Source organism: Eubalaena glacialis, chromosome 11 (genome assembly GCF_028564815.1).
Source record: "Eubalaena glacialis isolate mEubGla1 chromosome 11, mEubGla1.1.hap2.+ XY, whole genome shotgun sequence".
Lineage (NCBI taxonomy): Eukaryota > Metazoa > Chordata > Mammalia > Artiodactyla > Balaenidae > Eubalaena > Eubalaena glacialis.
Window position 1 is genome coordinate 109,602,876 of NC_083726.1, and position 24,303 is coordinate 109,627,178.

Here is a 24,303-nt window from a genome sequence, read left to right on the forward strand (position 1 = left end):
AAGAGTTAAATATTAAAAATCCTTATTCATGTATTCATTCATATTGTATGTTTATGCTATGTGGTGTCTCATATTTTTGTCATAATTTCCCTTTCTGATATGTTGAAATGGATTCCTAATGTCTTATAAATTTATACCTTTAGAAATGCTTCTAGTAGCAAAGCATGTAATTCTAACATAGTCTAACATTGTAATAACTTTGCTATGAAACCCTCTTGATGTTTAGTAAACTTTTCCCACAGCAAATTTGATTCTGGCTCATTTCAATCAACTGAATAAATGATAAATAATTTTGGAAGTTTTGGAGATAAAAATGCCAAATTAAAGTAAATCCAAAAGTGATTTTTAAAAGGTTAAATTACAAAATTCAGATGATGGAATAGAATTCAGAGTCCAGGAATAAGCCCACACATCTATGTTCAACTGATTTCTGACAAGGGTGCCAGGACCACGCAGCGGGAGAAAGAACAGTCTTTTCAACAAAAGATGCTGAGACAACGGGATATCTATGCGCAAAAGAATGAATGTGCATCTCTACCACAATACACACAAAAATTAACTTAAAGTTTATCAAATACCTAAATCTAAGAATGTCCCTAATTAGTACATGCTTAAGTCTGCTCTTTGGAACTCAGGGAAGGCCTAAGATACTAAAGCCTTTTTCTACAAACAAGAAACAGGGGACACAGTGGGGCTTTTGTACCCGGAAGGGTCGTTTTCAATCCTCCCTTTTCTTTGATAGGACTCAATCCTGAGGGGAATGAGGTGGGACAAGAAAGGGGATAAAGTTTTGGATAGAGAGGTTAATCATAAACTCAGCAGGAGAACTCTTGTTTTAGGAGGATTCGGTTTCAGACTCACAGAATGGGGAAAAAATATTTACAAATATTATCTGTATATATTCAGGATATTCAGTATCCAGAATATATAAAGGACTCTTAAGACAACCTAATTTAAAAACGGCTGAAAGACTTGAGTACATTTCTCCAAGGAAGATTTACAGACGGCTAGTAAGCATATGAAGAGACTCTCAACATCCTTAGTCATTAGGGAAATGCAAATCAAAACCACAGTGAGATCCACTTATACCTACTAGGATAGCTATAAACAAAAAAACCAATAATAACAATTGTTGGTGAGAATGTGGAGAAATTAGAACTGTCATATGAGAAAGTGGAGAAATGAAAACCATATATTGGCTGATGGAAATGTAAAATTGTGCAACCACTATGAAAATACAGTTTGGTGGTTCCTCAAAAATTAACATATAATTACTGTATGACACAGCAATTCCACTCCTTGGCATATATCTGAGAATTAACAACAAATGTTCAAACAGAAACTTGTACATGAATATTCTAGCAGCATTATTTGTGGTGGCCCAAAAGTGGAAATACCCAAACATCCATCACCTGATACATGGATAAACAAATGTGGTACATCCGTACGATGGTATTTTACGTGGTTATAAAGAGATGAAGTAATGACACATCCTACAAAATGGATGAACCTTGAAAACATTGTGCTAAGAAGTCAGACACAAAACACCAACTGTTGTATGATTCCATTTATGTGAAATGTCCAAAATGGATAAATCCAGAGTTCTGATTCCATGCAACAGTGGGCAAGGTATTTAACCTTTCTAAAGTTTTAATTTTCCATCTGTAAAATGGGTATGATATGTTAACTTTTCATATATTTTTTAAAAATTAATATTTGCTGGAGTATGGTTGATTTACAATGTTGTGTTAGTTTGTGCTGTACAGCAAAGTGAATCAATTATACATATACATATATCTACTCTTTTTTAGATTCTTTTCCCATATAGGTCCTTACAGAGTATTGAGTAAAGTTCCCTGTGCCATACAGTAGGTTCTTTATTTTTGGTATTAAGTTGAAGGATTACACAAAGCTGGTGCTATCCTCGTGAATAGCATTGCCACCCTCTAGAAGAGGGCAACCTAGAAATCACCGCTGACATTCCCTCTGACCCTATATCTGGTCCAGTAGACTTGTGGGCTAAATCTCTTGAATTTATTTACTTTTCTCTATTTACTATCACCTGGTGGGCAGGGGTGGGGGGGCACGGTGGAGGGCAAGGAGCAGCCCCTGACAGTCAAAAACTGGCCTGATACTCGTAACCAGGCCATATCATTTCCCTGTTGGACATAAGTCTCGTAGAATACCAACCTCAGACAAGATGACTCTAAAACCATGATAAAATGAGAGCAAGCAAAGCCACTTCATAATTTGTCTGAGACACCCACAAAACACCCAACACCCCCTCTCCTGGGTAAAAAGAATGTCTGCTACTTCTTTACCAATTACAGCCTTACCCTTGTTCCAGTCAGCCTTCCCCAAAGATTTATCAACAACCATAGAATCGACCCTACTGCCTCACAATGTCCAATCTAACCAATCTAAAGCAAATCTCCCTTTTCTTATGCCCTCCCCCAAATGATCAAACCAAAGCCCAAATTCTATAATTGAATGTATAGCTATGGAGTGTCCCAGTAAGAGAAACGCCCTCATGCTGAGACATTTCATGGCTCATGGTTCCCAATGAGGTGCATTCTCCCTCACAGAGAGTCATAAATCTCACTTCTTCAACTGCAGGCATTTTCTTCATGGTCTTTAGCTGGAGGCCATTGACACCTTAGTTGGAGCTATCAACATCGTTTGCTTAGTCTATTGCCAAGAGTTATGGTATTCACTAATTCTTAATATATTTTACTGACAGTTATTCTGTGGTGGTGATGATGATGGTTGTTTTTTTAAGATAATTTCATGAGAAATAAATGCTGAATCTGTTAATGGGAACTGGAGGACTTTGGTCACAGAATGTTATTTGTAGTATGTTAGAATTTAAGTACATGTTCAATTTATTAAAGATACAAATTTCAATATCTAATTTTAAGTCTTCAAAATTGTGTAATATGATTTCCAAATCTGATTTTCTATTAAGGGACTTCCCTGGTGGCACAGTGGTTAAGAATCCGCCTGCCAATGCAGGGGACACGGGTTTGAGCCCTGGTCTGGGAAGATCCCACATGCCAAGGAGCAACTAAGCCCGCGTGCCACAACTACTGAAGCCCGCGCACCTAAAGCCCGTGCTCCACAACAAGAGAAGCCACCGCAACAAGAAGCCCGCGCACCACAACGAAGAGTAGCCTCCACTCGCCACAACTGGAGAAAACCGGCGTGCAGCAACGAAGACCCAGTGCAGCCAAAAAATAAATAAATAAATAAATAAAATATAAATAAATAAATAACTTTTTAAAACAGTTCATACATATTGGGACTTCCCTGGTGGTGCAGTGGTTAAGAATCCGCCTGCCAATGCAGGGGACACGGGTTCGAGCCCTAGTCTGCGAAGATCCCACAGGCCGCAGAGCAACTAAGCCCGTGAGCCACAACTACTGAGCCTGTGCTCTAGAGCCCGCGAGCCACAACTACTGAGCCCGTGTGCCACAACTACTGAAACCTGTGAGCCTAGAGCCCGTGCTCCATAACAAGAGAAGCCACCGCAATGAGAAGGCTGCGCACCTCAACGAAGAGTAGCCCCCGCTCGCCGCAACTAGAGAAAAGCCCTCAAGCAGCAATGAAGACCCATAGCAGTCAAAAATAAATAAATAAACAAAATTTTTTTAAAAAGTTCATACATATTAAAACAAAAAAAAAAGAATCTGCCTGCCAATGAAGGGGATACGGGTTCGAGCCGGGTTCGAGCCCTGGTCCGGGAAGATCCCACGTGCCGCGGAGCAACTAAGCCCATGTGCCACAACTACTGAGCCTGTGCTCTAGAGCCCACGAGCCACAACTACCGAAGCCCGCACACCTAGAGCCCATGCTCCGCAACAAGAGAAGCCACCGCAGTGAGAAGCCCACACACCACAACGGAGAGTAACCCCGGCTCGCCACAACTAGAGAAAGCCCGCATGCAGCAACGAAGACCCGACGCAGCCAAAAAATAATTAATTAATTAATTAATTTAAAAAATAATAATAATTTTGTATTAAATAGGAGGAATCACTTTCACTGGTTTTTAATTTAGAGCAACTCAAAACAGATACTAAACCTTTTAAAACAATTCTTTTTAAAAAGAATTTTAAAACAATTTTATTTATTTACTTACAATAAGTAAGTTGGGTCTTTTATTGCTGTGTGTGGGCTTTAGCTGCGGCGAGTAGGTGCAACTCTTCCTTGCAGTGCATGGGCTTCTTATTGCGGTGGCTTCTCTTGTTGTGGAGCATGGGTTCTAGGCACGCAGACTTCAGTAGCACACGGGTTCAGTAGTTGTGGCTCGCCGGTTCTAGAGCACAGGCTCAGTAGTTGTGGCGCACGGGCTTAGTTGCTCCGCGGCATATGGGATCTTCCTGGACCAGGGCTCGAACCCGTGTCGCATGCATTGGCAGGCGGATTCTTAACCACTGCGCCACCAGGGAAGTCCCACTAACTTGTTCCTCAGATTTCCAAGTAGCCCAGCCTACTCTGTTCTGACAATTTGTCTGGGGCAACTCCAGCTTGGCTCTCCTCCTCCAGCTCATTACCTGCCATGTCCCGGACCCCACCACAGAGGGAGGTGCATCACGGCCGCGAAGAGGCCGGGGACAGCACTTCAGAGCCGACAAAGTGTGCCGCCATGTTGGAGTCGGGCGGAACTGACCTCGCTGGCTTCCCATCTCCCTTTTAAAACAATTCTATTCACAAATATGATCACACTACTTTTAATGTAAGGTTTTTTATTTTTATTTTTTGGCCATGCCACGTGGCTTGTGGGATCTCAGTTCCCCAACCAGGGATTGAACCCGGGCCCTTGGCAGGGAGAGCGCGGAGTCCTAACCACTGGACCGCCAGGGAATTCCCTGATCACACTACTTTTAACATTTTAAGTTACATTACGCATATTAACATAGCTGCTTTTTAACCACCTTAAATGCTTGACACGGCAGACTGGCAAACAAATCTAACAAATTAAACCTATAAAAGGGCAAAATAAATGTTAAATATTCCAAACATCTTAATATGGTTTACGGACTTAAATTCTCTTAAACGTTTCAGCCTGAAATGCCAATATCTAATGCAGAATTCTTTGCATTACATTTGAATGCATATTATCTTGAACTAAAACCAAAGGTATTATGTAACTGGCTTTGAGACAAGAAGGAAGGGGGCAGGGCACAACGATTAAGAGAATGCCACAACCATTTAAGAACATAAACTGGTTAGAACCGACTAGGTCCAAGATGGCACAAGATTCTACTTCCAGTAGACCTTGGGCCTCATTTTACTCTCATTAGCATCTAAATGACACACCCGCAGAGGCCATGATACAATTTCCCAAAAAGGCCATAAAGTGGGTGGTGGTCCAATTCCTGGAAATTCCCACCCCTTCTCCAAGATACTTAGAAGATTCCTCCCACTCACTAGCCTATGAAATTATCCAGACCATAAAAACTAAACACTCCATATTTTGTGGCCGCCTCTCATCTTCTAAGAAGGCCCACACTCTATCTATGGAGTGTGTATCTCTCTAAATAAACTTGTTTCACTTTACTCTGGCTTGCTCTGAATTCTTTCCTGTGCAAAGCCAAGGACCCTCACTTGGTGGCCTGTCCCAGGGGCTCACCCAAGGTTACATATATAAGGATATTCATTCCAACACTGTAGTAAGGAGAAACTAAAAGTAACTGAAAATCCATAGTAGAATGGTAAATATATTATACAACCACCATTCTTAGTAAAAGTGTGCAACAATTTAAAAAGAATGATGGGGACTTCCCTGGGGACATAGTGGTTAAGAATCCGCCTGCCAATGCAGGGGATACGGGTTCGTAGCCCTGGGCTGCGAGGATCCCACATGCCGCGGAGCAACTAAGCCCGTGCGCCGCAACTACTGAGCCTGCACTCTAGAGCCCGCGAGCCACATCTACTGAAGCCCACGAGCCACAACTACTGAAGCCCACGCGCCTAGAGCCCATGCTCTGCAACAAGAGAAGCCACCACAATGAGAAGCCCGCGCACCGCAACGAAGAGTAACCCCCCACTCACCGCAACTAGAGAAAGCCGCGCACAGCAACGAAGACCCAACGCAGCCATAAATAAATAAATAAATAAATAAATTTTTAAAAAAAGTCTACAAACAATAAACGCTGGAGAGGGTGTGGAGAAAAGGGAAACCTCCTACACTGTTGATGGGACTGTAAATTAGTATAGTCACTATGGAAAACAGTATGGAGGTTTCTTAAAAATGTAAAAATAGAGCTACCATATGATCCTGCAATCCCACACCTGGGCATATACCTGGAGAAAACCATAATTCGAAAAGATACGTGCACCCCAATGTTCTTTGCAGCACTATTTACAATAGCCAAGACATGGAAGCAACCTGAATGTCCATCAACAGTAGAATGGATAAAGAAGATGTGATATATATATAAAAAAGAATGAAATAATGCCATTTGCAGCAACATGGATGGACCTAGAGATTATCATACTAAGTAAGTCAGACAGAGAAAGACAAATATCATATGATATCACTCATGTGGAATCCAGTTTAAAAAAATAATACAAATGAACTTATTTACAAAACAGAAACAGACACGTAGATTTCAAGGGAAAAAAAAAAAAAGCCTATTCTTACCAAAGGGGAAACATGGAGGGGAGGGATTAGAAGCTTGGGATTAACATACACACACAACTACATATAAAATAAGTAACCAACAAGGACATACTGTATAGCAGCGGTCCCCAACCTTTTTTGCACCAGGGACCGGTTTTGTGGAACACAATTTTTCCAAAGATGGGGGCGGGGGCTGGGGAATGGTTCAGGCAGTAATAGGGAGCAATGGGGAGTGGCAAATGAAGCTTCGCTGGCTCGCCTGCCACTCACCTCCTGCTGTGCAACCTGGTTCCTAACAGGCCACAGATGGGGTTGGGAACTCCTGCTGTATAGCACAGGGAACTCTACTCAGTACTCTGTAATAACCTATATGGGTAAAGAATCTGAAAAGAATGAATATATTTATATGTATAAATGAATCACTTTGCTGTACACCTGAAACTAACACAACATTGTAAATCAACTATACTACAATAAAAATTTTTTTAAAAAAGAAATTGTTCATTTATGAAGGTTGTGTATGAGAGAGAATTATACGATTTGTACTGTCTTGTTTTGCCCATTATTGTCTTAGAAGGTTGTCTGAAACATAATAGGCCTTTTATATACATATCGTTTTTTTGGGGTTTTTTTGTTTTTTAATTTTATGTATTTGTTTATTTTTTGGCTGCGTTGGGTCTTCGTTGCTGTGCGCGGGTGTTCTCTAGTTGCGGTTAGTGGGGGCTGCTCTTCATTGCGGTGTGCAGGCTTCTCATTGCGGTGGCTTCTCTTGTTGAGGAGCACAGGCTCTAGGTGCTTGGGCTTCAGTAGTTGTGGCACACGGGCTCTAGAGCGCAGGCTCAGTAGTTGTGGTGCACGGGCTTAGTTGCTCCGCAGCATGTGGGATCTTCCCAGACCAGGGCTTGAACCCGTGTCCCCTGCATTGGCAGGTGGATTCTTAACCACTGCGCCACCAGGGGAGCCTACATATTGTTTTGATTGACTGAGCATCTTAAACTGGGCTACAGGTCAAGCTCCTCAACAGATCTTTAATTCTAATGAGATTGCTTGCAACCAGGCCGTACCTCCTCTTGCCTGGGAGGCCACAAATAGTAAATATCTGCTGGTCTGTGGAGTGCAGGGTGCCTCTATCTGTTCTGTGGACGATAGGTCTGTTGACATATGCCTAGTATCATAGCAGGCCAGGGGATCACACAGTCCATTAGTCAAGGACAAATTTGTCTGGTCTTACTGAGTGGAGGGGTGGTATGATATCCATCAAAAGTTGAGGATTACCATAACCCATCACTCCTGGTAAATGTGAAGATAGATTAAGGACAACCTAGGTTTGTCCTAGTTTGAAAACTAGGTTATAACTGGAGTCTGAGCTACCCTACGGTTTATAAACTTTTCAAGGGTCTAAAAACTATTTGAGACCTAAAAGCAAACAAATACCTCTAAAATACCCAGCTCCCCATTGTCAAATTCCTGCAAAAACAAAGTAAATAAACATTTGAATGTCAACAAAACATACCATGCCAATTAGCCAATTGTTCCCCAACTCATATATAAATTTAATGTCACACATAAATATAGGCAATTCATATGTAGTAGGGTCCCCTGTACTGTATAGGTTAAAAAAATTTTTTTTCTGTATACTATGACACCTTAAAAATACCTTTCTGTCTGCCTGCCAATGCAGGGGACACGGGTTTGAGCCCTGGTCTGGGAAGATCCCACATGCCGTAGAACAGCTAGGCCCGTGAGCCACAATTACTGAGCCTGCGCGTCTGGAGCCTGTGCTCCGCAACAAGAGAGGCCGCGATAGTGAGAGGCCCGCGCACTGCGATGAAGAGTGGCCCCCGCTCGCCGCAACTAGAGAAAGCCCTCGCACAGAAACGAAGACCCAACACAGCCATAAATAAATAAATAAATAAATAAATAAACCCAAAGTTTAAAAAAAAAACTTAAAAAAAAAAAAAACCTTTCTGGCTGGGGAGAGGCTGTCCTTTCTAGGGTGAGCCAATTCTTAGACATAGCAAAGATAGACAAGCTAACCAATCCAGAGCCATGACTCCTCTGTTTGGCTCATACACCCCAGGAGGCAATATTCCTCTCCCTTAATCATCCCAGGGCCGGGTACCAGGCAACTAGGGACCATCCCTATAGGGTAGAGCCCAGTGAAATTATTCGAACTAGCCAGTCCTAACTTGCTTACCCTGCACTGCCTTGCCTTTCCTCCCAGAAAGGCCAATAACGTCTCTGGCCTAAACCTGCTCCCTCCTGTCTTGTGTCTCCTGACTGCTCTGTTCTTCCCTGTGGCCCTGGGTGGCATACTGTGCCTCCTATCTCTAAGGTCTGCAAGTATAATAAACTTTAGTCTGTATCCTCATGGCTGCACTTGACTGATCATCTCATAAAGGAATGTAAAACAGAAGAAAAAGAATGTTAAACATCACTCCCTACCCAAGGACGTACCACCTCAGGTCTATAGGTCTTAAGATAGCACTCAGCCATCTCCTTGACTCATCCCTCGTGATTTTATCTTATACACACCTCTTCCCCCAAGGCCATGAATTGGTCTAGTTGGTGAATGTAAGAATGCCTTTACCCCTCACCCAAGTCATACATAATACACTGGGTATTTCCTTTAACCCTTGATAGTGTTTCTAGTTTTCTGAAAGATAAAATGGTGAAACTGGTACAAGGACACTATGACCCTCCTTTGTCTCCCAGTGAAAGGTACCCTCCCTGTACCAGGAGGATACGAAGCATCCTTATCACCAGAGACAAGGAATTTAGGGCCAAGAAGACTGTGTAAACAAATCTTATTACTTCTTCACCTATTTACTATACCAAGCCCAAAACCCCTTATCCTGTCAATTCTTCACAAATTTATTGTTTCTTTGTCTAAACGGTATAGAAGCTTCCTGCTTTGGTTACTTCTTTGAGTCTCAGATTTCTATGGGGCTCCAGTACACACAAAATTAAAATTGTTTTTCTCATGTTACGCTGTCTTGTGGCAGGTGTAATTTATTACACCAGCCAAAGAATCCAGAAGGAGAGAAGGAAACATTTTTCCACCCCTAAATGGTTTTAGTATTTCCCTAGAAGACTAAATTGCTATGATATGCAATACTTTTCTTTTTTAATTTATTTTTGGCTGTGTTGGGTCTTCGTTGCTGCGCGCGGGCTTTCTCTAGTTGCAATGAGTGGGGGCTACTCTTTGTTGTGGTGCGCAGGCTTCTCATTGCGGTGGCTTCTCTTGTTGCAGAGCATGGGCTCTATGCGCGTGGGCTTCAGTAGTTGTGGCACTCAGGCTCAGTAGTTGTGGCTCGTGGGCTCTAGAGCGCAGGCTTAGTAGTTGTGGAGCACAGGCTTAGTTGCTCCGTGGCATGTGGGATCTTCCCAGACCAGGGCTCGAACCCTCGAACCTGTGTCCCCTGCATTGGCAGAAGGATTCTTTTTTTTTTGAATTTTTGTATTTTATTTTATTTATTTTTTTACATAGCAGATTCTTATTAGTTATCTATTTAATACATATTAGTGTATATATGTCAATGGCAGGCGGATTTTTAACCACTCTGCCACCAGGGAAGCCCTGCAATACTTTTTATTTTGTTTGTGCATGACTTTCAAGGCTGGTGTAAATGAAGCTGACAACCCAGAATCTGTATTTCAACACGGCTTTATTATTTTTTATGCATCATATAAAGGGTAACTTGTTTCTCTGTGGGAAAAAATTGCCTTGAGGTAATATATAAAACTTTACTGAAGGTTAAGAATTTATTACCTTGTGGTATGAGGACATTCATAGGAAACATAACCCTCCACGGAAATTTGACTTGGGATACAGCTGGGAAATTGTACAAACATTTCCATATTCAGGGATTTGGGGATTCAGGAAGATATGGGGTAATTTTCCTTATTATTTTAAGACTCTGGGAACTCCCTGGAGGTCCAGTGGTTAGGACTCTGTGCTTCACCTGCAGGGGACACGGGTTTGATCCTTTGTTGGGGAACTGAGATCCCGCATGCCACACCGCACGGCCCAAGAAAAGACTCTGGATTATCTTACCTCCACTGCTTACCTGGCTATATAATCTCTCATTCAATTCAGCTCTTTTGATATCATCAGTCTAGAAAGAACTGTTTGAGTCCTCTCATTGATGACTAGTCAGAACCTGGGAGAATATCTCTGCCATTTGTCTGTCAGAGAATATGATTGACCCACCAACCTTGCCTTCACAGAAATCCCATAGAATAATTCCCTCCTCTACCAAGAGTATATTGTATTACAGCAGCTATGGTTTTATCCTAGCAACTTGCTCATACTACTATGTACTATCACAAGCCCAGGAAGAGCTGCAGACCACCAACCAGTTTCTAAGATACTTCATAAGATGCTGCATAAAGTGAAAGCATCAGTTACCAAGAGAAAATGCAAGCTAGAGATATTGACTGGTTTGCTTCTTTGTGTGTCTTCTCACATCTCCAGTCCAAACTGGAAGTCGGCCCCTTTTCTTTCTTTTTTTTCTTTTTCTTTTAAGCTACTGAAGGTGATAGAGTTAATAACCCCTTTAGATTCTCATCTTCAACAACTCTTCTCTATTCAGATACACCCTTCCTGGATCTTCTAGCTCAGAAACCAGCATCCAGCACCAATAAAAATGAAGAAAGAAAAACAAAAGAGCAGATGCTTGGAGGAAGTACTTCTGAATCCTTGGCCATCTCTAATACTTGGTGCTATGGGAAGGGCATGTGACCTAAAGACAGGTCCTGGGTACTTGCACTCCAGAACTAGGTACAAAAAGTTGTCCCCAGTTTCCATTCCATACAGTTGTCCAAGTTGAGAGGTGGTCTCTGCTTTATTCCTGGCTCTGTAAACCACAGCTCACTAATAAATGCTGGTCCACAAATACAATCACGAATATTGCCAACGCCTACAAAATCTGGGAAGAGCAGAATGTATTTCCTGTTGATTTCGTAAAAACAGTCAGAATGCCGGCAGGAACTGAGTGCACACTTTAACTATTTACAAGTGAGAATAGAGTTTAAGGGAGCCAAAAAGAGATAGCGAAGTGTCCTGGGGCTAGTAACAGCACAGGAGCTGTCCCATCTCTTGGCTGAGAGGCCAGAAAAGGTATATTACCAGGATCTGGAAGAATTAGCTATAGGGAGAGAGCCAGCTAAGAAAGAACTGGCTACCAGAAAACTACTAGAGCTAATCAATGAATTTGGTAAAGTAGCAGGATACAAAATTAATGCACAGAGATCTCTAGCATTCTTACACACTAATGATGAAAAACCTGAAAGTGAAATTAAGAAAACACTCCCATTTACCACTGCAACAAAAAGAATAAAATATCTAGGAATAAACCTACCTAAGGAGACAAAACACCTGTATGCAGAAAATTATAAGACACTGATGAAAGAAAGTAAAGATGATACAATTAGATGGAGAGATATACCACGTTCTTGGGTTGGAAGACTCAACATTGTGAAAATGACTCTACTACCCAAAGCAATCTACAGATTCAATGCAATCCCTATCAAACTACCACTGGCATCTTTCACAGAACTAGAACAAAAAATTTCACAATTTGTATGGAAACACAAAAGACCCCGAATAGCCAAAGCAATCTTGAGAAAGAAAAACAGAGCTGGAGGAATCAGGCTCCCGGACTTCAGACTATACTACAAAGCTACAGTAATCAAGACAGTATGGTACTGGCACAAAAACAGAATATAGATCAATGGAACAGCATAGAAAGCCCAGAGATAAACCCAGGCACATATGGTCACCTTATCTTTGATAAAGGAGGCAAGAATATACAGTGGAGAAAAGACAGCCTCTTCTATAAGTGGTGCTGGGAAAACTGGACAGCTACATGTAAAAGAATGAAATTAGAACACTCCCTAACACCATACACAAAAATAAACTCAAAATGGATTAAAGACCTAAATGTAAGGCCAGACACTATCAAACTCTTAGAGGAAAACATAGGCAGAACACTCTATGACATAAATCACAGCAAGATCCTTTTTGACCCACCTCCTAGAGAAATGGAAATAAAAACACAAATAAACAAATGGGACCTAATGAAACTTAAAAGCTTTTGCACAGCAAAGGAAACCATAAACAAGACAAAAAGGCAACCCTCAGAATGGGAGAAAATATTTGCAAATGAAGCAACTGACAAAGGATTAATCTCTAAAATTTACAAGCAGCTCATGCAGCTCAATATCAAAAAAACAAACAGCCCAATCCAAAAATGGGCTGAAGACCTAAATAGACATTTCTCCAAAGAAGATATACAGATGGCCAACAAACACATGAAAGAATGCTCAACATCATTAATCATTAGAGAAATGCAAATCAAAACTACAATGAGATATCATCTCACACCAGTCAGAATGGCCATCATCAAAAAATCTATAAACAATAAATGCTGGAGAGGATGTGGAGAAAAGGGAACCCTCTTGCACTGTTGGTGGGAATGTAAATTGATACAGTCACTATGGAGGACAGTATGGAGGTTCCTTAAAAAACTAAAAATAGAACTACCATACGACCCAGCAATCCCACTACTGGCCATATACCCTGAGAAAACCATAATTCAAAAAGAGACATGTACCAAAATGTTCATTGCAGCTCTATTTACAATAGCCAGGACATGGAAGCAACCTAAGTGTCCATCAACAGATGAATGGATAAAGAAGATGTGGCACATATATACAATGGAATATTACTCAGCCATAAAACAAAACGAAATTGAGTTATTTGTAGTGAGGTGGATGGACCTAGAGTCTGTCATACAGAGTGAAGTAAGTCAGAAAGAGAAAAACAAATACCATATGCTAACACATATATATGGAATCTAAGAAAAAAAAATGGTCATGAAGAACCTAGGGGCAAGACGGGAATAAAGACACAGCTCTATGGACTTGAGGATATGGGGAGGGGGAAGGGTAAGCTGGGACAAAGTGAGAGAGTGGCATGGACATATATACACTACCAAATGTAAAATAGATAGCTAGTGGGAAGCAGCCGCATAGCACAGGAAGATCAGCTCCGTGCTTTGTGACCACCTAGAGGGGTGGGATAGGGAGTGTGGGAGGGAAGGAGACACAAGAGGGAAGAGATATGGGAACATATGTATATGTATAACTGATTCACTTTGTTATAAAGCAGAAACTAACACACCATTGTAAAGCAATTATACTCCAATAAAGATGTTAAAAAATTTTTAAAAATTAAAAAAATAAAAGAAAGAGCTGGAAAGAACTTGTCTGAAGTCAGGCCACCAGGGAAATAGGCACAAAACCTAGCTAGCTTAATGCATAACAAGCTGTTCTAATCTTTGGACCATGAAACCTACACAGTACAAATAACCACCTCTGAGTGTTAATCAAAAAAATTCTGCCCCTAGGGTTTTAAAGCTGTCATGGTCCATGCAATCTGGTTTCTTTTTCCTTCTAATTTTAAATCCCATGGGGACTTCATGTACCCTTTACCATAGATGAGATATGAATCCAAAATTAAGCTAAGAGGGATAAAGTATATCAAAATCAGTGAGCTACAGAAGTTTCAAAGGTCTTCATAAAGATTGGTGAAGTTGAACTAGAGTCTTAAAAACACGAAATTAGTCAATGATAGAATAAAATTAGAAGCAACCTGTGGCGATCATCTACTTGGACTACAAACTCCCACATTTTTTCCTAACTAGGAAGGTCAGTGACTATTCCTAATGAAATGTCTTCACATTGGTTCACGCAAAGATGAGATTTCATAAGTATTTACTACAAAATAAAAATGGGCAATAACTTACATAGGAATGAAACGGGCTCAGAATTCCATCTTGTGTCCCAGGATGAATCAGCTGTCCCCTAATTTTTTTTTTTTTTTGTTATCTATTTTTTATAGTACTGTGTGTATGTTAATCCCAAACTCCTAATTTATCCCTCTCCACCCTTTGCGCTTTGGTAACCATATGTTTGTTTTCTATGTCTGTGGATCAGCTGTCAAGTTACTGCGAATTTTAATTTATTCAAGTTACTGCGAATCTTTCTTTGGCAGACCTGGTGCTCTTTTTTGAAAATTTTATTTATTTATTTATTTGTGGCTGCATTAGGTCTTCATTATTGCGTGGGCTTTCTCTAGTTGTGGCGAGTGGGGGCTACTCTTCGTTGTGGTGCGCAGGCTTCTCATTGTGGTGGCTTCTCTTGTTGTGGAGCACGGGCTCTAGGCTCACAGGCTTCAGTAGTTGTGGCACGTGGGCTTCAGTAGTTGTGGCTTGCAGGCTCTAGAGCGCATGCTCAGTAGTTGTGGTGCACGGGCTTCAGTAGTTGTGGCTCATGGGCTCTAGAGCACAGGCTGAGTAGTTGTGGCGCATGGGCTTAGTTGCTCTGCAGCATGTGGGACCTTCCCAGACCAGGGCTCGAACCAGTGTCGCCTGCATTGGCAGGCGGATTCTTGACCACTGTGCCACCAGAGAGGTCCCAAGGGATATTTTTAAGTTGTAAAATCTGAAGGGAAATAGATCTGAGCCGTAAAGAAAATTATAAGAAATGCTCTTTTTGTCACAAGACAGCTTCCTCTTTGGTGAGCAGTATGGTGGCGTGACAAGGAGATTAAACTCTGGAGGTAGAGTGGGTTTAGACTTAGTAGCTATGTGACTTTTCTCAAGTCATTTGAACCTATGTGCCTCAGTTTTCCCATTTATAAAGTGGTGATAATGATAGTATTTACTTAGTGGGGGCAGTCGTTAAGATTAAATGAGTTCACATGTATAAACCACTTACAACTGTATATATAGGTATGTATTTATGCATATATATATAAATTTATATATATGTTATTTCTCCCCATTCTACCTAGTACTTATAAAATTTGATTGCCCTATTTGTCTACAAGGCTGCCTCGACTAATTATACTGAACCTTGTAGGTTTCCCAAGCACCTATGGTATATTTGGAAGAAAAACCACTTAATCTATAACTTTGGAGCTCAAGGGGGAAAAAGTCAGGATTAGAAACATAGTTGTGAAATAATTAATAATAATAACTATCATTTATTGAGTGTTTATCAATATTCCAGGCTGTTCTAGGGACTTCCCTGGTGGTGCAGTGGTTAAGAATCCGCCTGTCAATGCAGGGGACACAGGTTCGAGCCCTGGTCCGGGAAGATCCCACATGCTGCAGAGCAACTAAGTCCATGCACTACAACTACTGAGCCTGCGCTCTAGAGCCCACGAGCCACAACTACTGAAGCCCGCGTGCCTAGAGCCCATGCTCTGCAACAAAGAGAAGCCACCGCAGTGAGAAGCCCGTGCACCTCAACAAAGAGTAGCCCCCGCTCACTGTAACTAGGGAAAGCCCACGCGCAGCAACGAAGACCCAACGCAGCCATAAATAAATAAATAAAATATTAAATCACTTAAAAAGAAAAAAATTCCAGGCTGTCCTAAATGCTTTACATGTATTATATTGTATGACTCTTGTAACAACCGTATGGTGTAGGTACTTTCTTATGCCATTTTATAGAGGAGGGAACTGAAGCACAAACAGGTGAAGTAATTTGCCCCATGTCATGCAGCAGAAGTAACAGAGGTAGAATGTGAGCAGTTTGGAGGTTCTAGACTGTCCTCCTACTACCAGACATCATATTATCTTATTTATATATTATAGGTTGGGCTGATGTTCAGCCAGTACAACAGAGTACAGCCAGACTGTCTGTCTGATTGGTTGATGCCCTTTTCTGATTTAGTTGGTGCCAGGATGATTCCACTGTTAACATATTATATCACTCCTGATTACAGGTGTAGTTGAAGCCACGGAAATGAATGAGATGTCCTGGGAAGTGTTTAGGTATCAGGGAAGAGCCAAATCGGACTACACATTGGATCTGTTTCTTTTACTTTAACCTTTGCTTTCCGCTGCTCTTGTTCACTGTCTCTACATAATGACTTGCCTAGGGGAACCCTGCCCCCCTGCCTGAATGTTAAACCAAAGTGCCTTTGTTCAGGGAAACATCCAGACCCGTTCCACCTGTGGATGGCTGCAAGGAAGAAGAAATTAACACATCCCCTCCTAGAGGCTGGCCATTCCAGGGGATATCGGCAAAAATTATGGCCTTTTTACTTTACTTCCTCATCTCCTCCCCCTCTCTGTGCTATAAAAGAAACTGGCATCCAAACCCCGACAAGATGGTTTTTCAGAGACATCAGTCTGTCAGCTTTCCGAATAAACACCTTCTATTCATTGGCCTGTCGTGGGTCGAGCAGAGAGAGCTTGGACTCAGTAACATTTATACGATATGAGAAAACTAGTATTTGAGCTCCATGAAAGACAGGGTCTTTTTTATTTACTGCTCTGTTACCAGATTGGTTTTACTCAATCTATTGAATGAATGAATGAATGAATGAGAGGTGATAATCTTATAAAACACCAATATTTCAGTGGTGGACAAAGTAAGAAATGCCTAAGAAGAAAACTGAGAAGAAGGAAACCAGGAGACAACAGGTCTTGGGTATCAAAGAGTTCCAAGAAGAATGTGGTCAAACACAAGAAGGCAAATAGACAAAAGAAGTCAAAATTGAAGACAGCCCATTGGTGTCCTTAGCAAAGGCTTACAAAGGAATTGAGGAGCAGAAGATAAAGAAATAGAACAATGAGTCTGCACTACTATTTCAAGAAACTTGTCTGGGAAGAAATGGTTGCATGGGAGTAACACATAATTGGAGAGTAGAGGGAGCGTTACCTTTTTTATCTGGCATTTAGAGTTTCACTAGTGACATTTTGAAAACTCTGCTGGCTCTTTAGGAACTCCCACAAAATTATTCTAAAGTTTATCTAGTAAAAGAAACATGTGAGAAAACCAAGAAAATTCTGAAGAAGAAAAAGAATAATGGGGGCAGGGTGGGCATCAATTGGGAGATGGGATTGATATATACACACTATACATAAAATAGATAACTAATAAGGACCTACTGTACAGCACAGGGAACTCTACTCAATACTCTGTAATGATCTATATGGGAAAAGAACCTAAAAAAGAGTGGACATATGTATATGTATAACTGATTCATTTTGCTGTACAGCAGAAACACACCATCGTAAATCAACTATACTCCAATAAAAATTACTAAGAAAAGGGAAAAAAAAGAAAAAGAATGATGGGGCATACCTCTTTGATCTCTTTTCTACTTTTCTATTCTAACTTTGCTTTAAAAAGAGTTAATCCATCCTGTTTCTGACCATAATATATTATTCTTCAAGCTTGATTGTTTAAATACACCCACTATACCTATTTAATCTTATCAAGATTTCCACTTCAGTGACCTTTCTGACTTTTCCCAACCCACCAGCCCTCTTCGTTCTTCATTTTCTTTCTTATTCAGCTCAGAGGTTGACTCATCTGAAACTTTTTTGCCCCTCTGCCTCTTTTTATTGCTCCCATCTGCCAAAATCCTAAAACTAGCTAACTATCAGCATCCTCCACGCCAGCACCTTAGCAGCTCAGTTCAACGGGAAAATTCCACACAATAGGGCAGATTTCTTTTTTTTTGGCCACACCATGTGCCTTGTGGGATCTTAGTTCCCCAACCAGGGATTGAGCCCAGGCCATGGCAGTGAGAACGCAGAGTCCTAACCACTGGAACGCCAGGGAATTCCAATAGGGCAGATGAAAGACTGTAGATGTACCACCAGCATCCCAAAGGGGCCCTTATAAATAAGGATAGTGAGTCTACTCGATTTCCCTTGTCAACTCACTCTCCCCACCTTGGGTGTAAGGGGGTAGAGGTGAGTGAATGTATTTATACTCTGGTAGAGGGAAAAGTCTAAGCATTGTCAAATAACAAAAATAAAACAATTTAGTAACCAGTTTGATGTCCTTTACTCAAGGGAAAACAAACTATGAACTGGGGGAATACAGTGCCTTCGAAGCAGTGGAGCCCTCCCTCTTTTCCAGAGAGGTCTAGGCAAGAGTGAGTGTTAGAAGCAGCAACTTGGAAACAGGGCATGCGTGATTGGCTGGGAGGTCAAGGGTTTCCTTGTAAGGCTGGCAGGTTCTATTTTCTCGGGTAAGGTAAGCTAAAGCTGAGTGGGAGGGTGGTGGCTGGTGTGTATTAGGTTTCTTGGACAGTGGGGCATTTCCGGTTTAAGTGTGGGCTGAAAACTGAAGTTTTGTGATGTGGACCATCCTCTATTTCTTGGGTCCCTAAATTAGGTCCTAGACCCATTTCCACTGCTGGGGGAGGTTATCCCCCCCCCCCACACACATACACACCACCAAACAATGCTTGGGACACCAGCTGGGTGTCCTACAATTCAATTCAATTATGACTCTATCTACCTGGAGACAGCATCAGATTCCACAGGCAAAGAGCTCAGTTCTACAAGACTACTTCCCACCCCTGTCCTCCAGACACCAATTGCAAGCTCAAATTACCTGCGCTTTTGACTGACTACAAATTAGAGGTTCCAGTGATCCCCTCTAACCTAGGATGCCAATCTCAAGTCCTGGTTGTCACTGATAGTTCTGACTGACTGGCTACTATAAATCAGAAGTTTCTGGGAATTCCTTGGCGATCCAGTGGTTAGGGCTCCGCGCTTCCATTGCGGGGGCGGGGCACGGGTTCGCTCCCTGGTCGGGGAACTCATATCTCACTCATAACTCATATTACCGCTCCTCAGGTTCGATTAATTTGCTAGAGCAGCTCACAGAACTCAGAGAAACGTTTTACTTACTAGATTGCCGGTTTATTATATAAACCAGGAAAAAAACAGATAAAGGAAATGCATAAGGCAAGGTATGGAGAAAGGGTATGGGGTGCCCATGCCCTCTCCCAGCGCCACCCTCTCCCCACATCTCCACCAACCTGGAAGCTTTCCAAACACTGTCCTGGATTTTTATTACAGGACTTCATTACACAGGCGTGACTGACTAAATCTTTTGCCATTGGTCCCCTCTCCCCTCCTAGAAGGTCCAAGGGTGGAAGAGAAAGTTCCAACCCTACAAACACAGGGTTATCTCCCTTGGCAACCAGCCCTATCCTTAGGCAACATAAGGACATTCCAAAAGTTGCCTCGTGAACATAGCAAAACACCTTTCTCTCATCACTTAGGAAATTACAAGGGTTTTAGAAGCTCAGTCGTAAAAAACAGTACAAAGCCCAAATGCATATTCCTTATTATAATTCACATCATAATTCATAACATCCCAGTCCCGATATACAAATTATCTTTATCAGCATGCCGTAGAAACTACAAAGTATATATTTGCCTATATAAAATTTTAAATTAAGAAAGAAAGTCGTAACGTTACCGAATCGAACTTGGATCCGCCGGCCTCCCTGCAAAGCCAATTTACTGACGAGGGGATGTGGTGAGGGAAAGTACCGCATTTACTACAGGGCACCAAGGAAGGAGAACAGGTAGCTCAACCTCAAAAGAACTGAACTCCCAGATGGCTTTCAGGGAATGGTTTTTAAAGGCGACATTTGGGGTGAGGGTTGCAGAGGGCATGACTTTTTTTCTGATTGGTTGGTGGTGAGGTAACAGGGTGGTGTTTCAGAAATCTTAATCATCAACCTTCTGGTTCCAACCAGTCTGGGGTCTAATGTCTACATGTTTGTGGTTGGCATGTACTCACCATCCTCCACCTGGGCTGGGGTCTTATTTTCTGCAGAGCAATTCAAAGATACGCATCAGATTGTTATATATATCCCTTGAGAGGAACTAAGACTCTTTTATTGCTGCACTATTGCTTCTTGACTGCTTTTCCTTAGTTTCTGCATTCCCTCACCTCCCTAATTAGTAACTGTTGGATTCTGCTCTTTGGAAGTCAGGGGAGGCCTAGGAGTCTAAAGCTTTTTTCTAACAAACAAGAAACCATGGGACACAGAGGGGCTTTTGTACCTAGGAGGGCCCCACAGAGTCCGGCTCGGTTTCAATAAAGTCAAAAGACTGGGAAAAATACATATGAGAGAAATGGACGTTTCCTCTAATGTACAAATCTCTCTCACAAATTAATAGAGGAGAGGAGACAAACCAATAGAAAAAAAAGGGCAAAGGATTGAAGGGGAGCAAAATTTGCCACCCTAAAACATCTCTTTGGCATGTGGATTATTTCAAGCTGAAAACAATCAAGGCCCAAAAGACTCAAGAAGAAAATTTGACCTTCCCCCCCTTAGCTGCCTAAAGAATTTAGATAAAGGGCCAGTTCCCAGAATAGAGCTGTCACCAGAGATCTCTGTAAAGACTATGGGCTGAGTGTGGTGGGGAAACTCGGCAGGGCCTGGAGATCAGAGTGCACTCTGGGTCCCATTGTCTCTGCACAGCCCAGCAAACATCTGTTTGCCATTCACTTCCATTTCCTTGCGAATTGCCTTCCTCCCCTTTGAGGTCCCAAATCACTACCAACAGCCTCTTCTTTTGTCTTTAGCTGAAGATGGTATTTAAGGTCAGGGCTTCAGCCATTTGGGTGAGTTACTCAGTTTTTCTGGGTCTCTCCCATGTATACATGTTATCAAACTTTTGTTTGATTTTCTCCTGTTATCTATATCATGTCACATCAATTCTTAGACCAGCCAGAAGAACTAGAAGGGTAGAGGGAAATTTCTTCCTCCCCAACAGGAAAACATAATTCCCAGTCAATGAATAGCCCCACACAAAATGCCAAATACCACAAATTAAAGAATTAGAAATTAAAGTACCATTGTTCATCCATCAGATTGTCAAAGATTTAAGAGATTGATCATACCCAGTGTGACACTGTGATTTATAATAAGAAATATATATTGGGTCTTCATCCTGTTCATGGCACAAAGCTCCCCTGGAATTTCCTAAATGTTGAGCACAATAAAAGTGTCTTTTGTTATGTTTATGAGGTGACTTTTGGAATCACCCTAGGTAACATAAAGGTGAAGTCTTGCTGCCAGGAATATCAACATGTAACTAGAAGTCTGGAACTTTCAGTTCAGCCCCTGACCTTGGGGGAGAAAAGATGGAGAAAACTGAGTTCAATCACCGATGGCCAATCATGCCTATGTAATGATGCCTTCATAAAAACTCAAAAGGTGGGGTTTCTGAGAGCTTTCATATTGGTGAGCCAGAAAGTAACCATATCCCTGGAGAGTAGCGCACCCCAAACTCCACTGGGACAGAAGCTTCTGTGTTCAGGACCCTTCCAGGTCTTGCCATATGTATCTCTTCATCTGGCTGTTCATTTGTGTCCCTTTTTTTTTCTTTTGGCTGCGCCATAGGGTATGCAGGATCTTAGTTCCTGGACCAGGGATGAAACCTGTGCCCCCTGCAGTGGAAGCGAGGATTCTTAACGACTGGACCACCAGGAAGTCCCAGCAATTGTATCCTTTAATATCCTTCATAATAAGCCAGTTATCTAGTCAACTGACTTCCTGAATACTGTGAGTTGCTCTAGCAAATTAATCAAACCCCACGAGTGGGTCAAGGGAACCTCCAATTTATACCCAGTTGGTCAGAAACACAGGTAACAACCTGGACTTTCAATTGGCATCCGAGGTGGGGGCAGTCTTGTGGGACTGAGTCCTTAACCAGCGGGATCTGACACAAGATAGTATCAGAATTGAGAATCAGAGAATTGCTTTATGTGTGGAAAACCCACACAGCTGGTGTGAAAAGTGAAGTAGCAAAGCAGGGTGAGAGTAAAGGAAAGACACACAGGACTGTGTTTTTTCATTATCCAGTGTTGGCAAGGATGTAGGAAAACTGGAATTTCACTTTTTTTCTTGGATACATTCTTCTGGATCTCTTTATCCTCTTTCTCTAAACTAGATAATTACTTTCTGTTACCCTGGGATCTCCCTTCACTATCATCCTGGGAATTTTTTTTTCTCTTCTCTTCTGTGTTGAATTACTTGTGTCCTGAATTCCAAGCGTTCTCTTTTTATGGTTTAGTCCCTCATTTTGATGTAGTGAATCCTCCAGTGGCTTCCTGAGAAAGCATGGGAAATGATTTTTTTGGATACTTTGCATTTTGAAAATGTCTTTATTCCCAACTTACTCTAGATAGCTTGGCCGACTGTAGAAGTCAGCTGAGAAACATTTTATCTTCAGAATTTTAAAAGTATGGGTCAAGCTTCTTCTAGATTTCAGTGCTGATCTTGAGAAGTCTGACAATAATCTTTTTATCTTTTGCATCTTTTATCTTTTGCATATCTTTTATCTTTTTATCTTTCTTATCCTCCTACCTCACCCCCAAGCTGTTAGGATTCTCTTTTTAAACCTATGTGGAAATTTCACGTGGTTGATGTGCATTAGTGTGGGTCTTTGTTCATGTAGGAAGCTGGACACTAGGACTTTGCTCACCTTCAGTCTGTAAAATCACATTTTTTGGTTCTAAATTCTATGGAATTCAAAGCAAGCAAATAAAGCAGGAAATCTACAAGATACTGAAAAAGCTAAAAGAGGTAAGTAGGGCCATTTTGAAGTTAGAGTTTGAGAATGGAGTTAGATTTTTGATTGTGGTGGGTAATGAAACTGAGTGGGGCCCTGTGAGGCTCCCGGGCATGGAGCCTCTTTTTTTGGTCCCCGATTTCTTGTAGGCAAGACTCCAGCCTCCACGACCTACGCTGAGTTCCAAAGGGTGGATTCAAACAGTTCCTAATCAAGGGAGGAGCAGCCAGGAAACCACCTGAGGCCAGATTAAAGGGACCAGAGAAGCTCATCAAGATTAGGAGACACGACCACCTGAGACCCTGCACACACCCTCATCTTGTCAGCAACCCAGCCTTGGGTAATATTGTTATAAAACTTCTCACTACCCTCTCCAAGTTGGGACACATAGTTTTTCGAGGCAGGAGCCAACTGTGTCCCCCTTTGCCTGGTAGAGTATTGAATAATAAAGCTATCCTTTTCTACTTCACCCCAAACTCTCTCTCCAAGATTTAATTTGGCACTGGTGTACAGAGAAGCTGAGCTTTCGGCATCAGTAACAAATTACTTTTTTTTTTTTTTTTTACTGTAGGACAGTTGTAATCCCAATTTTCCCATTATCTCAAGTGGCTATGTATCCCATTGCATTCAGTGGGACTTGACTTTTCTGGGGGCTGCAATTATCTTAAAGTTTCCCTCATCTGTTGATGGCAGAGGGATAACTGTCATAACTAGAGGGAACATAATTAGAATGTTTGTCTATTAAAGAAAGAAACTTTATTCCAGCCACGCTGATGGTTGGCTAATTTCCTGACTTCCACAAAGCACGGACAATGAGTAAGGATTTCTTGATTCAGCTTAGTCCAGCTTCACCTGATTTTTGAAAGTTTGCTTGGGCAGAACTTCCACACCTGTAATAGACCTGCCATCGGTCAAACATTTGCAGTTTTGTTAATACTTTAAATCTGTATCACTTCTACAGGAAGTGGGCTTCCTTCCTAGGTTTTTCAGTTTCCTTACAGATGTTCTCCATTTCTCAAGGTGTGTTTCATGGAACTCTATTTTTACATGAGTTTCGAATATGCATCTTTTTAAAGTAGCTTTAGTTCTTAAGAAGTTGGGAAACTCTGCACAGAATCTCTTAAAGTTTCCTAATATGTATTTAAAAAATAAATGCCCATAAAGAATCTTTAAGAGAGTCTAGTCACCACAGAATGCAATTTAGCAATTGCAGGCTTAGAAAGTACTTTTGGGGAACTCCCTGGTGGTCCAGTGGTTTGGACT

The 24,303-nt window shown here is 41.6% G+C and overlaps 1 protein-coding gene across 1 annotated transcript in view; it reads right to left on the reverse strand.

The window, feature by feature from the left end:
- The window catches only part of RIMKLB (ribosomal modification protein rimK like family member B), a 122,076-nt gene extending 102,124 nt beyond the window's left edge, over nt 1–19,952 (reverse strand). Inside the window, exon 1 of the mRNA XM_061205545.1 lies at nt 19,931–19,952. The gene's annotated coding sequence lies outside the window, so the exon portion shown is untranslated. The remainder of the gene's footprint in view (nt 1–19,930) is intronic.
- Nucleotides 19,953–24,303: the final 4,351 nt, after the last annotated feature.